This window comes from Bos javanicus, chromosome 6, assembly GCF_032452875.1.
Source record: "Bos javanicus breed banteng chromosome 6, ARS-OSU_banteng_1.0, whole genome shotgun sequence".
Classification (NCBI taxonomy): Eukaryota; Metazoa; Chordata; class Mammalia; order Artiodactyla; family Bovidae; genus Bos; species Bos javanicus.
In genome coordinates this window covers 103,581,598-103,594,784 of record NC_083873.1, presented here as the reverse complement: position 1 = coordinate 103,594,784, position 13,187 = coordinate 103,581,598, and the positions used below count along the sequence as shown (strand labels likewise).

Here is a 13,187-nt window from a genome sequence, read left to right as displayed (position 1 = left end):
TCCTTTGGTGCCAGATAAGAATATCACCAGTTCATGAATTAGTATAGATGATGCATTAATGATGACACACAGCCCAGCTCCTCCTGGCATACAGCAGGCACGCAATAAGTGGCACAATATTATTGTTTATGTTGAATGTTATCATCTGTTTTTATCATTGTATTTATGTATTTATTATTGGCTGTGCTGGGTCTTCATTGATGCACAGGCTTTTCTCTAGCTGAGGTGAGGCGGGGCAAGCAGGGATGAGCGTGGGCTATTCTCCAGCTGCAGTGTGCAGGCTTCTCAGGGCAGAGGCTTCTTTTGTTGCAGTGCACGGGCTCAATGGTTGTGGCACACAGGCTTAGCTGCTCCTTGGCAAGTGGGATCTTCCTGGATCAGGGATCGAACTCATGTCTCCTGCATCGGCAGGCGGATTCTTTACCACCGAGCCACCAGGGAAGCCCAAATGTTATCATCCTGGTCTCTACCCCCAGAGCTTTTGTAGATAAGTTTGCTTTTAGAAGAGCTACCCCCAAACCAGGGATTAGGAGCACTGTGATGAGAAGTGTCAATTTTAAGTGACCCAGCAAGTCCTGAGTCCTTAAGTCCTTTGGCAGCTCAGTTTTCTCATCTGTAAAATGCAGATTGTGGGACCTGCCCTCCTCTCTCACAGAGGGCAGAGGAAGGATCGGATACAACGAGGCCCATGAAAACACTTTTTAAAAGGGCTTTTAAAAGTTCACTTCACAGAACACAAAAATACGCTCTTGAGGACCTCACAGAAACCTTCGGATGTCTCCCTCTGGATTCTGGGAGAAGACCCAAATTCCTGAGGCCACCATTCACAGAACTTTGTGGGCTTTTTCTCCTCCTCCAGCCTCTTTGAATGGCACTTCCTGCCTGCCTCCTCCCATCCCCACCCCCACACCCTCCATCAGCCGCAGGGGAACTTCCCTGACCTCTACTCTCCCGACTAGCATCCATCACATCAGGCTACACTCCAATTACTTGCTCATGTGACCGGAGTCCCTGAGGGCTGGCACTGTCTAGCTCAATCCTGTGTTCCCAACACCAGCATTCAACCAGGCTGGACTCGTTAAACGTCTGCAGCAGGAAAGAAAGCGGGTGGGGGGCTGTCTTGGCAGGAGCCGTTTCTGCCCTGTTTTACAGTGGCTTCTCCCTTGGGGCTCAGGCGCTTATGGAAAACGGGCTAGGGCAGCAGTGAGGTCCTCCGTGGCCTGGACCCACATGGAGGACCCATTCTCAAGGCTGGCACACAGGCAGCCCTGGGAGGCATGGGAGTCATGCCCTTTTAAGATAGAAAAGAGCCAAAACACTGGATCCTGGTGACATGGCTGCAGTGGGGAGGGGTGGGAGGAGAGGGTCAGAGGAGGAGAGAGGAGAGTAAGAGGGGTTAGAGGAGGGAAGCGAGCTAGGTCCGCCCCCTGCTTTTGTTCTTAAACTGCAGAGGTAACATGCTGTAGGGGTTGAAAGTGGACTCCAGAACCAACCCCTCACCACCTGAGCCCCTGGACAACTTATGAAACTTATGTAACCTCTCTGTGCCAAAGTCTTTGACTGTGTGGATCACAACAAACTGTGGGAAATTCTTCAAGAGTTGGGAATACCAGACCATGTGATCTGCCTCTTGAGAAATCTGTATGCAGGTCAGGAAGCAACAGTTAGAACTGGACATGGAACAACAGACTTGTTCCAAATGGGAAAAGGAATACGTCAAGGCTGTATATTGTCACCTTGCTTATTTAACTTCTATGCAGAGTACATCATGAGAAACACTGGACTGGAGGAAGCACAAGCTGGAATCAAGATTGCTGGGAGAAATATCAATAACCTCAGATACACAGATGACACCACCCTTATGTCAGAAAGCAAAGAAGAGATAAAGAGCCTCTTGATGAACATGGAAGAGGACAGTGAAAAAGTTGGCTTCAAACGCAACATTCAGAAAACTAAGATGATGGCATCTGGTCCCATCACTTCATGGCAAACATATGGGGAAACACTGGAAACAGTGGCTGACTTAATTTTGGGGGGCTCCAAAATCAGTGCAGATGGTGACTACAGCCATGAAATTAAAAGATGCATGCTCCTTGGAAGAAAAGCTACAACTAACTTAGACAGCATAGTAAAAAGCAGAGACATTACTTTGTCAACAAAGGTCCATCTAGTCAAAGCTATGGTTTTTCCAGTAGTCATGTATGGATGACTACTGAAGAGTTGGACTATAAAGAAAGCTGAGCGCAGAAGAATTGATGCTTTTGAACTGCGGTGTTGGAGAAGACTCTTGAGAGTCCCTTGGACTGCAATGAGATCTAACCAGTCCATCCTAAAGGAAATCAGTCCTGAATATTCATTGGAAGGAGAGATATTGAACCTGAAACTCCAGTACTTTGGCCATCTGATGGGAAGAACTGACTCATTTGAAAAGACCCTGATGCTGGGAAAGATTGAAGGCAGGAGGAGAAGGGGACGAAAGAGGATGAGATGGTTGGATGGCATCACTGACTCAATGGACATGAGTTTGAGTAAACTCCTGGAGTTGGTGATGGACAGGGAGTCCTGGCGTGTTGCAGTCCATGGGGTCACAAAGAGTTGGACACAACTGAGAAACTGAACTGAACTGTGCCTCAGTTTCCTCAACTGTAAAAAGGAATAACCAAAGAAAAGTCTACAAATTACAAATGTTGGAGAGGGTTAGAGAAAAGGGAATCCCCCTACACTGTTGGTGGGAATTTAAGTTAGTGCAGCCACCATGGAAAATAGTATGGAGGTTCCTCAAAAAAACTAAAAGCAGAATTACCATGTCATCTAGCAATTCCACTCCTGGGCATATGTCCAAGATCAGATCAGATCAGATCAGTCGCTCAGTCGTGTCCAACTCTTTGCGACCCCATGAATCGCAGCACACCAGGCCTCCCTATCCATCACCAAATCCCGGAGTTCACTCAGACTCTCATCCATTGAGTCAGTGATGCCATCCAGCCATCTCATCCTCTGTCGTCCCCTTCTCCTCCTGCCCCCAATCCCTCCCAGCATCAGAGTCTTTTCCAATGAGTCAACTCTTTGCATGAGGTGGCCAAAGTACTGGAGTTTCAGCTTTAGCATCATTCCTTCCAAAGAAATCCCAGGGCTGATCTCCTTCAGAATGGACTGGTTGGATCTCCTTGCAGTCCAAGGGACTCTCCAGAGTCTTCTCCAACACCACAGTTCAAAAGCATCAATTCTTTGGCGCTCAGCCTTCTTCTCAGTCCAACTCTCACATCCATACATGACCACTGGAAAAACCATAGCCTTGACTAGACGAATCTTTGTTGGCAAAGTAATGTCTCTGCTTTTGAATATGCTATCTAGGTTGGTCATAACTTTCCTTCCAAGGAGTAAGCGTCTTTTAATTTCATGGCTGCAGTCAACATCTGTAGTGATTTTGGAGCCCAGAAAAATAAAGTCTGACACTGTTTCCACTGTTTCCCCATCTATTTGCCATGAAGTGATGGGACCAGATGCCATGATCTTCGTTTTCTGAATGTTGAGCTTTAAGCCAACTTTTTCACTGTCCACTTTCACTTTCATCAAGAGGCTTTTGAGTTCCTCTTCACTTTCTGCCATAAGGGTGGTGTCATCTGCATGTCTGAGGTTATTGATATTTCTCCCGGCAGTCTTGATTCCAGCTTGTGCTTCTTCCAGTCCAGCGTTTCTCATGATGTACTCTGCATATAAGTTAAATAAACAGGGTGACAATAGACAACCTTGACGAACTCCTTTTCCTATTTGGAACCAGTCTGTTGTTCCATGTCCAGTTCTAACTGTTGCTTCCTGACCTGCATACAAATTTCTCAAGAGGCAGATCAGGTGGCATATGTCCAAACAAAACTCTAATTCAAAATGACTCAGGCACCCCTATGTTCACAGCGGCACCATTCACAACAGGCGAGACAGGGAAACAACCTGAATGCCCATCGACAGATGAACGGATAAAGAAGATGTGGTGCATACATACAATGAGTACTACTAACCCCAGCCCTAAGTGGAATACCACTCAGCCATAAAAAGAAGGAAATCATGCCATTTGCAGCAACATGGATGGACGTAGAGATTATCATACTGAGTGAAGTAAGTCAGAAAGAGAAAGACAAATACCATGATACCACATATACATGGAATCTAAGATACGACACAGATGAACCTATTTATGAAGCAGAGACAGAATCACAGACATAGAGCACAGACTGGTGGTCACCAAGGGGGAGAGGGTTGAGAGAGGGTTGGAGTGGGAGGTTGGGGCTAGCGGATGTAAACTTTTACATATAGGATGGATAAACAACAAGGTCCTACTCTAATAGCACAGAGAATTATACTTAGTATCCTTTGATAAACCATAATGGAAAAGAATATTTCAAAAAGAATGTGTGTATATATATATATACTGAAACACTTTGCTTATATCAGTAACTAACACAACATTGTAAATAAGCTATACTTCAATATACAATTTTTTAAATTGAATAAACAAAGTTCAGGGATCCACAGGGTGGCTGTGAAGACTAAATGGCTAAAAAGTAATGAGTGTCTGTACCTAGTAAGCACACAGGAAGTGTCAGATCTATACTTAAAAATCAGGAATCATTCAAACGTTATTAATCCTTTTCACATCTCCACTGTTTTTTTTAGTCTTTCTGTCCAAATAACCTCAATATAAAATTTTTGGCAAGTTTGTTTTCAGGGGAAAATTCAACACAGAATTGAGCTTTAAAAAAAAATCAATTACCCCTCCTCTAACCCAAGAACTTTCTCTTCTTCATTTCCTGCAGGAGAATGCCTCACTCCCTGGTACAGCCTCCCATGTCCTCTGTGATCTGATCCAATCAGCCTTTGCTTCATGACCTGCTGCTCCTCTGTGATTCCTTGTTCCAGCCACACTGATCCCTGGCATGTTCCTTTGCCTTAGCTTCGAATCACCTGCCTCATCCCAGCCCCCAATCTCCCAAGATCTATCCTCATCCTCATCTCATACATCACTTCCACAGCCAGGCTGGGAGAAGCAAGCCTTCCTTCCAATGTGGATCTGGTTGGGGGAATGGGGAGGGGGCGGTCCTGAGCCATGAGATCCCAGGACTTGGGAACATGATTTACTTGTAAACAATGACAATAGTAGTAATAATAACAATAATGATATTTATAATAATAATAATGGCCAATGTTGTATATGCACATTTATGGGCCAGAGACCACAAAAAATGTCCTCCTATATCCTGGGAAGCAGCACAATGTTGGCTTACAGCCTGCATTTGGACCTAGACTGCTTGGGTTCAAATGTGACTCCCCACTTTCTGGCTGGGCAACAGTTCTATGCCTCATGTCTTTAGCTGCAACACAGGGTTAGTAGTTGTGTGCACGTATGGTTGCTGTTAGGACTGAGTTAATACATGTGAGTGCTGTAAACTGTGCTTGGCACTCAAGAAGCTCTAGATTCATGATTGCTGTTACTAAAGGTAGTTACTTTTTTCCTCCCAGCAGCTCTGTAAGGAAAGTACTTTGCAGGAAAGAGAGCCAAGGTTCACCCAGTTGAAATGAATCAATCAGGGGGACTGGGGAGGAGCCATATGGGATTCGGATTTGACCTGCTGTTCAACCCAAGTCCAGAGCTCATGTCTTCTCTGTGTTGCCAGAATTGACTGGATTTTCCTCGCTCCCATGTTGCAGAAGTAGATCCAGACCAACTGCCTGTTGACAAGACCCCCAGGTGATCATGTGCACTTTGACCCCTGAGAAGCACTACCTCATGGAACAAGCGTTCACTACCCTGTAAGGCAGTGGTCACCTTCGTTACTGCTGGGCTTGGGGCATGGAGAGCATCAGGCTGAAAAGGAAACATCTGTTAACTAAATTCATTGGCAGTATCATACCCTCCAATTAATTTTCTGTTGTCCTCTTCAGGCATGGTCTCCTCTGCTTAGGATCAGACTCCTGAGCAAGTAGAGACACAGTCCCATGTGGTGGCCAAGGCTCTGAACTGGAGGACTAGGCTCTTAGGTGTCCAGTCTTCCAGTCTGTCCATTCAACAAATATTTCCTGAATCCAACCTTGATCTGGGCTCTATGCTAAGTGTGAGGTTGTGAGGAAGACCAAAGAAGACTTCTCCCCTAATATGGTGGATGCTATGACTTCCACATCGCTGGATAAAGCACTGAAAGCATTTTCTACATGAAGGGCTGAACTCACAAGCCAGGAAGGGAAATCTCCATGAAAGATGGTGCCCTGGGAAGGCTGTGCTGTTCTCTGTGAATTAGGGGAATGGGACATAACACTTATGCAGAGAGAGTCATGCTCTGGAACTGAGATCATCATGTAACTTGGGACCTTGAATGACAAGTCCCTCAGCAAAACAGTAGATTAGGTGGGGAAATTCTCCCTTTAGCACAGGAGATCATAAGATTTGCTTGTCTTTCTCAGTCAGAGCTCTAAGTGGGGAAAAATATCTCCCTTGAGAATATGTGACCACATGCCTGTATCTCATGGGAATGTGGGGTTGAACTCATACCATCCAAATGGTGCACAAACCTCCAGTTAGTAAATGAATAGATAAAAGGTTTCCTGAGCCAGTGAAACTCTGGTTATGATACGCCTGATATCCTAACACCCACAGGCCAGTGATATTCCTGAAATTCCTGGGCCTGATATTGTTGAGCCTATAACATTCTTATGGCTGAAGTGGAGACACACAGGATTCTTCATACTGATAAAGTCCCACAGGCCAAGATTACAGAGCACCCAACAAAAGGATAGTTTACTTGTGAGACATAAGACATAATCAGGAGAGTTCAGTTTCCTAAGAACATCAAATAATAGAACTATTGGATAGCACCATAAAGTAGATTCTAAAAATAATGTCTAACTTTTATAGAGTACTTAATATGGGTCATGTATTGCTCTAAGAGCTTTTTTTTTTAATATATTGACTCATTTAACCTCAAAATAATTTTAGGTGGGTAGGTATTATTATAACTTCCACTTTAAAAATGGTAACACTGAAATATAGAAAGAGTCTGAATTCAGAGACTTCATGCTGCAGAAAAATACAGTACCATTGAAGATTCACCTGAGGAAACTAGCTAGGATATTATTTAGACAGAGTTATAAAACATGGAAGAGACGTCACGAATTGAGAAAAAATAAGGTAGTCCAACAATGCTAGTATGAGTTCCAGAAGGAAAGAAAGGAAAGAGGATAATATTCAAATATATAATGACAGAATTTTCCAGAAATATTGAAAAATATAAATTCTCAGGTTTAAGAATTACAAGTGCCAAGTAGGAGAGAGAAAATAAATATGTCTTCTAGCAGAACTTTATAATCCCCCAAACAAAGAGAAAATCCCAAAATCAGCCAAAGAGAGAGAAAGGGACAGGTTACCTAAGAATGTATGGCAATTACACAATAGCAGATGTCTTGATAGAAGCCAGAAGACAGTGGAATAACACTGTCACATTACCAAGAAGAAATTATTGAAGATCTAGAATTCTATATCCAGGTAAATGATCATTCAATAGTGAAAACAAAGTAAAGACATTTTTAGGCACAAACTGAGGTTAACTGCTAAAATTCCTTGCTGATAAGATGCTAGTAATCAATGGGCTCCAGGCAGAACTAACCTGAACCCAAAAGAAGAATACAAAATTCAAGAAGGAATGGTAAGCAAGAAATTGGTAAATCTAAACAAGTAATGACTATATAAAATAATAATGACTAATTTGGGATGTATATAAACAGAGTGGAAATATATTATTGGATAATATGAAAATGTAAAAAGATATATCATAATTAAAGTCTTCTGGGATTTTGTGTACAGGTGGATGATAGAGATATTAATCCAAGGATGCACAATAAAATGTTAAAGAGTACTCAAAGAATAGAAATATAATATGTACCCGGGGCAAAGTGTGGAATAAAGAAGACAGTCAGTTTTACAGAAGGCACAAAAGGAGAAAAATAAGAATGATAGCAAAGGCAGGGTAAATAATAGGTACAAAATAAGATGATGGAAATCAAATGTATACATTAGTTACTATAATAATTATAAATGGACTAAACTCTTCTTGAAAAAAGATAGGGATCATCCTACTGGATTTCTGAAATAAAGCCACATGCTGCTACAACCAGAGACGTACCTAAAATATAAGGACAGAGAAAGATTGACTGTTAAAAGAACGGGAAAGGTGTACCAAGCAAATATTAACCACCAAAATAAACTCAGTGTAGCTATTCAGCATTATGCAAAATAAACTTGAAAATACCAAACAGTATTAAGGATAGATTGATAGTATGATAAAAAAATACTAGACTTATATGCATCAAAGAATATAGCTTCAAAATACACAAAGCAAAAATTAAGAAAATTAGAAAGAGAAAATGTTAAATCTACTCCAAAGTTGGATGTTTAAACATATCTTCCTCAGACAGATCAAGCATACAAAAATGCCAGTTAGGACAAATCACATTTGAAGAACGCAGGTAACAAACTTGATATAATGGTATCTATAGAAGTCTGACTCGATGGACGTGAGTCTGAGTGAACTCCGGGAGTTGGTGATGGACAGGGAGGCCTGGCGTGCTGCGAGTCATGGGGTCGCAAAGAGTTGGACACGACTGAGCGACTGAATTGAACTGAACTGAATAGAAGTCTGAAACTAATAATAACTAAATACGCTTTATTTTTAAACATACAAGGAATGTTTGCAAGAAGTAATCATAGTCTTAGAGCAGGCCCCCACAAGTAAAAAATACATTAGAAGGCTTTGTGATCCATTTACTGGGTCCCCTAAACAAGCCATTTTTCTCCTTAGGCCTCAGTTTCCTCAAATGAGTTAGTTGCACTGATTCATCCCCAAGTCTCTGATAACTGTTTTATTTTTAAACTTAATTCAGATCATCCCCAGTTTCAATACTGCTAAATACCACATGGATCAAGACAAATTCTTCTTTCTCATTGTAAAAACCTGTCAAATCCCTTTCACAATATAATGTCAGTTTTCTTCTCTTTTTTTTTTTAATAATTTAAGACAAATGACGCCTCTTTCTGCCTTGGCTTCACCCTAATCTTCCCAAGTTTGCTGCTGAGACAGATGGCCCATTCATCAAGTAGTGAGCCTTCCTCTGTCTGCTCATGTTTATCTGCTTCTTCGATTTATGAAAGAAATAGAACAAATCAATCACCATGCAGCCTCTCAGTCATTGTCCAGAATCAGGCAGCATCCTCACACCATCCTGTCTCCACTGTTCTCTCCCCTTCAGTCCTTTCTCCACACTGAGTCCAAAATGGTCTTTAAACACATGAAGTCATTTCCCTGCTGGAAGCTCCCCATGGTTGCAAGGGAGCCACGAACTCAAATTCCTACAGTAACCCAGCAGCATGCTCATTGGGTCCTTTCCCTGGCAGAGCCTGAATAGGAATCCTTTTCTTCTCAGCCTCCAGACTGCGGAAAACTTGCTGTACTGTTCAAAGGCTTTCTTACTGGTTTATCTACTCCCCATCCGCCCCAGCTTTAGAATCTGGCAAATGTCCAGAGGAGAAAATGAAGCAGGCGCTTGACTCCCGAACCCCCACCTCTAACTTGTCTCTTTGGTCCCATGGGTGGGCATCTCTCTGTCCCCAGCAGCAGCATCCACTGGACCAGACCTGGACTCATGGTCCTGCCCCCAGGTTGCAAAAGACCCAGAGGAAAAGCAGCAGCTGGCTCTCCACAGTTCTCCCCTCCCCAGAACCTGTCTCCCTCTAGTCCTCACTGATTCAGCTGCTCCCTGAGGATTTAAATGGATAATTTTCGTATTTCATACAAAACAGGCTTTCTCATTGTTCTTGGCAGGAGTGATTGTCTAATATCTCTAGGAGCTGCTAACAACTCCATCCTACCCAGGACTGCCTCTCATTTTTAAATTCCAAACTTCCTGGCTTCAAATATCCAGAGACAAGGGCAATGAGCCTATGAAAGAAGTGCTGTGTCCATACCACCCAGTATGTCTTTAGGGCCTCAAAAAGTGACCTCACCAAGAACTCCCACAAGACAGATTAGGGCTAGGTCATTCTATTCCCTCCCATCAACTCAGGCCCCTCAAAAATCACGCACCCCTCTCTTGCTTAGTGACTGGGGAAAACCACACACCTCTGCTAGTATTAACATGCTTGTCTTCAATAAAATCAACATGACTTTGACTTTGTCCTTGTTGTTGTTGAATTGCTCAGTCGTGTCCGACTCTTCGAGACCCCATGGACTGTAGCACTCCAGCCTTCCCTGTCCTCTACTAGCTCCCAGAGTTTGCTCAAATTCATGTCCATTGAGTCGGTGATGCTATCTAACCATCTGATCCCTCAAAAGAAATCCTAACTCTCATCTGTAATTCAGTTGGCTATTTTGCATTTTTTTCGAATCCTGCATTTCTCACTGATAGAAAGAACCCTAGTGCCCTCCTCCCAGCCCCTAGCCTGCAGGCTGAATCCCACCATCTCAGTCATTTTAAGGGATCTGCAGATGTGGCTTGAATATTCCTAATATAGTGAAATTCTCACCTCATCAGGAAGCTAATTTTGCTGCGTGGACAACAGTTATGGAAGCCAATGTGCTTGGCAAGTTACCAGAGCCTCAAAAACATTAGCTTCTTCTGTGGAAGACTGTTTGCAGAGCTGGTCGAAAGAGTTCCTCCTTCTTCTATGTACACACGCATTTGCAGTATGACTTCCCTACCTTGTCACACGTTAGATGAACAGAGAGGAGCAGTCGTGATCATTGTGGGTGTTCTGGCCTCAGGAGACCTTGAAGCACCTGCTCTCTTGTTCTCTCTTTTAGCTGTTCATTTGCTTTAGTCTTTATTTTATATGGAGTATAGTTGATTTGCTACCTCTCTTTTGGAATGCTGCCTTGAGACCACCAAGTACAGAAGCCTGAGCTAGCCTCCTGGAGGATAAGAGGCCACGTGGAGCAGGGATGAGCATCCTAGCTGAACAGACCAGCCTACTGCTGACTGGTCCCAACCACCAGAAGCGAGGCCGTCATCTTAGACTACCTATCCCCAAACTGTCTGATCTCCCCAATCGAGAAGTCAGCCAAAAAACTGTAGAGCCAGTCCAAACCTCACCCATATACGTGAATAAATGAAATAGGAAAGGTTTTAATCAGCAAGATCAACAATATCTAATAAACCTTCCTTCTGCCAATTATTAAGGGTTCTGATGGTGATTTACATTAACTAGGTGCTTCCTCTGTGCTAGGCTCTAAGTATTTTACTAAAGTTCTTATAATTCTAACAACCCAATGAGTTAAGGATGATCATTGCTAATGAGGAAACTGAGGCCCCAAGACCTGAGGCCCCAAGACCTGAGCTTTACCTCAGGTAAGGCTGCCTATTCAGCAGATAGAGGAGCAGAGACTCTGGTGTGCCGGCCCCAGTTTCCACATCCTCTGTCTCTGCCCAGACCACTTCTCTCTTACCCCGTAATCCTCTCACCCACCCCATTTCCTCCCCATCTCATGTAACTTCCCTCTGGGACCCATATACTCAGAATGGCATTGAAGGAAGAACTCAAATTTGTTCACTGAGGATTCATTTAGGCAATAACATGCATCACACATGTTGTGTGTCCGATATGCTTCTAGAAATTAAAGATACCAGTTTCTAGAACACAGTAGATCAGATCGCTAAGAGTTTAAACACGTGCACAGCACATACAACCACTCTGAGCACATTCTCTCATGGGGGTTTTCACAGCAGCCTCACTGGGTAGACATCACTTCCCCTCTCTTACAGAAGGAGCTGAAGGGAATAAGGACATTCACACAAGGTCACCCAGGGGGTGGGACCCAGGTTGGACCAACCTCAGACTTAGGCTTTCCCCAGTTCACCCTCAGACCTTCTTCTACCCACAGCTCCTTGGGAAGGATGTCCTCCAAGTCTTCTCCAAACTAAAGACTCCATTTCCCATCTTTGTCCTTCTAATGTCTTAGTTTCAATCCCAAGAATCTCCTGTTCACTGATGTTTATTTTTAAGACTTGCTTGGGGAATTCCCTGGCAGTCCAGTGGTTAGGATTCTGCACTTGCACTGCAGGGGGCCTGGGTTAGATCCCTGGTCAGGGAACAAAGATCCTGCAAGCCACACAGCATGGCCAAAAAATATAAATAAATAACAGATTGTTTTAAAAACTATTTTTTAAAAAAAGGACTTGCTTTCAGCTAAATTGTGTGTGCATTTATGGAGCACTGAGCATCTGCCAGGCACTGGGGAAGGGGCTGGCAGGGGGAATCCCAGTCAGTTGCTTAAGGAAACTGCAGGAGAGGTAGCACCTGGTTTCAAATAATGGTGGGGCAGGTAGTGAAAGTGAAAGCGAAAGTCGCCCAGTGTCCGACTCTTTGCAACCCCATGGACTATACTGTCCATGGAATTCTCCAGGCCAGAATACTGGAGTGGGTAGCCTTACTCTTCTCCAGGGGATCTTCCCAACCCAGGGATCAAACCCATGTTTCCCGAATTGCAGGTGGATTCTTTACCAGCTGAGCCACAAGGGAAGCCTGGCACAGTGTAGGGTGGGTTACAAATAGACTGAAAGGGTTCCTTTTATGCACACACTGCCCCGAGAAGCAGCAACGATCAAGGCCAGACTAATCAATAATAGCTACTATTGCACCTCTCTGCTTTCCGCAGACTTAAGATCAGGGGCAGAGTGGTCCGAGAAGAGACCAGGGGCTTGAGGGTCTGATTGGGCCCAAATGGGAATCACAGGAATCCACAAAGGGACTCTCAGGAATCTCGCCTGTGCTCATCACCATACATACAACTTGGACAATGACAAGTCTCAGTTTCAACATCTGCAAAATGGGAGACAAAACCAATTTCTTGACATCGTTACACAAATGAAATGTAGCAACACGTATGAAAGGCCTTGAAAAATGCCCAGCATAAAGTTAGTAGCCGGTGGGACTTATAATTTTACCAAAAATGCTGATACTATCAAATATTTAGTAAAGACTTGCTATATGCCAGGCTCTGCCCAAGTATGTTACATAATCGATTCATTTCTTCCTACAAGTAATGAATATAAGACAGATGCTGTGCTTCCACATTCCATTTGAGACAACAGAGGCACAGAGGGGTTAAGTACAGTTTACCCACAGCTAGTTAGCAGCCTGTGGTTCTGGA

General features: G+C 43.5%; 1 protein-coding gene and 1 non-coding gene across 2 annotated transcripts in view; one reads left to right on the top strand and one right to left on the bottom strand.

Annotated features, from left to right (window-relative positions):
- The window catches only part of C6H4orf50 (chromosome 6 C4orf50 homolog), a 142,832-nt gene that overhangs the window by 39,571 nt on the left and 90,074 nt on the right, over positions 1-13,187 (bottom strand). The gene's annotated exons all lie outside the window — the stretch shown is intronic.
- Positions 12,056-12,128, top strand: TRNAA-UGC (transfer RNA alanine (anticodon UGC)). The gene has a single exon. It is a non-coding gene; the product is annotated as a tRNA-Ala (tRNA).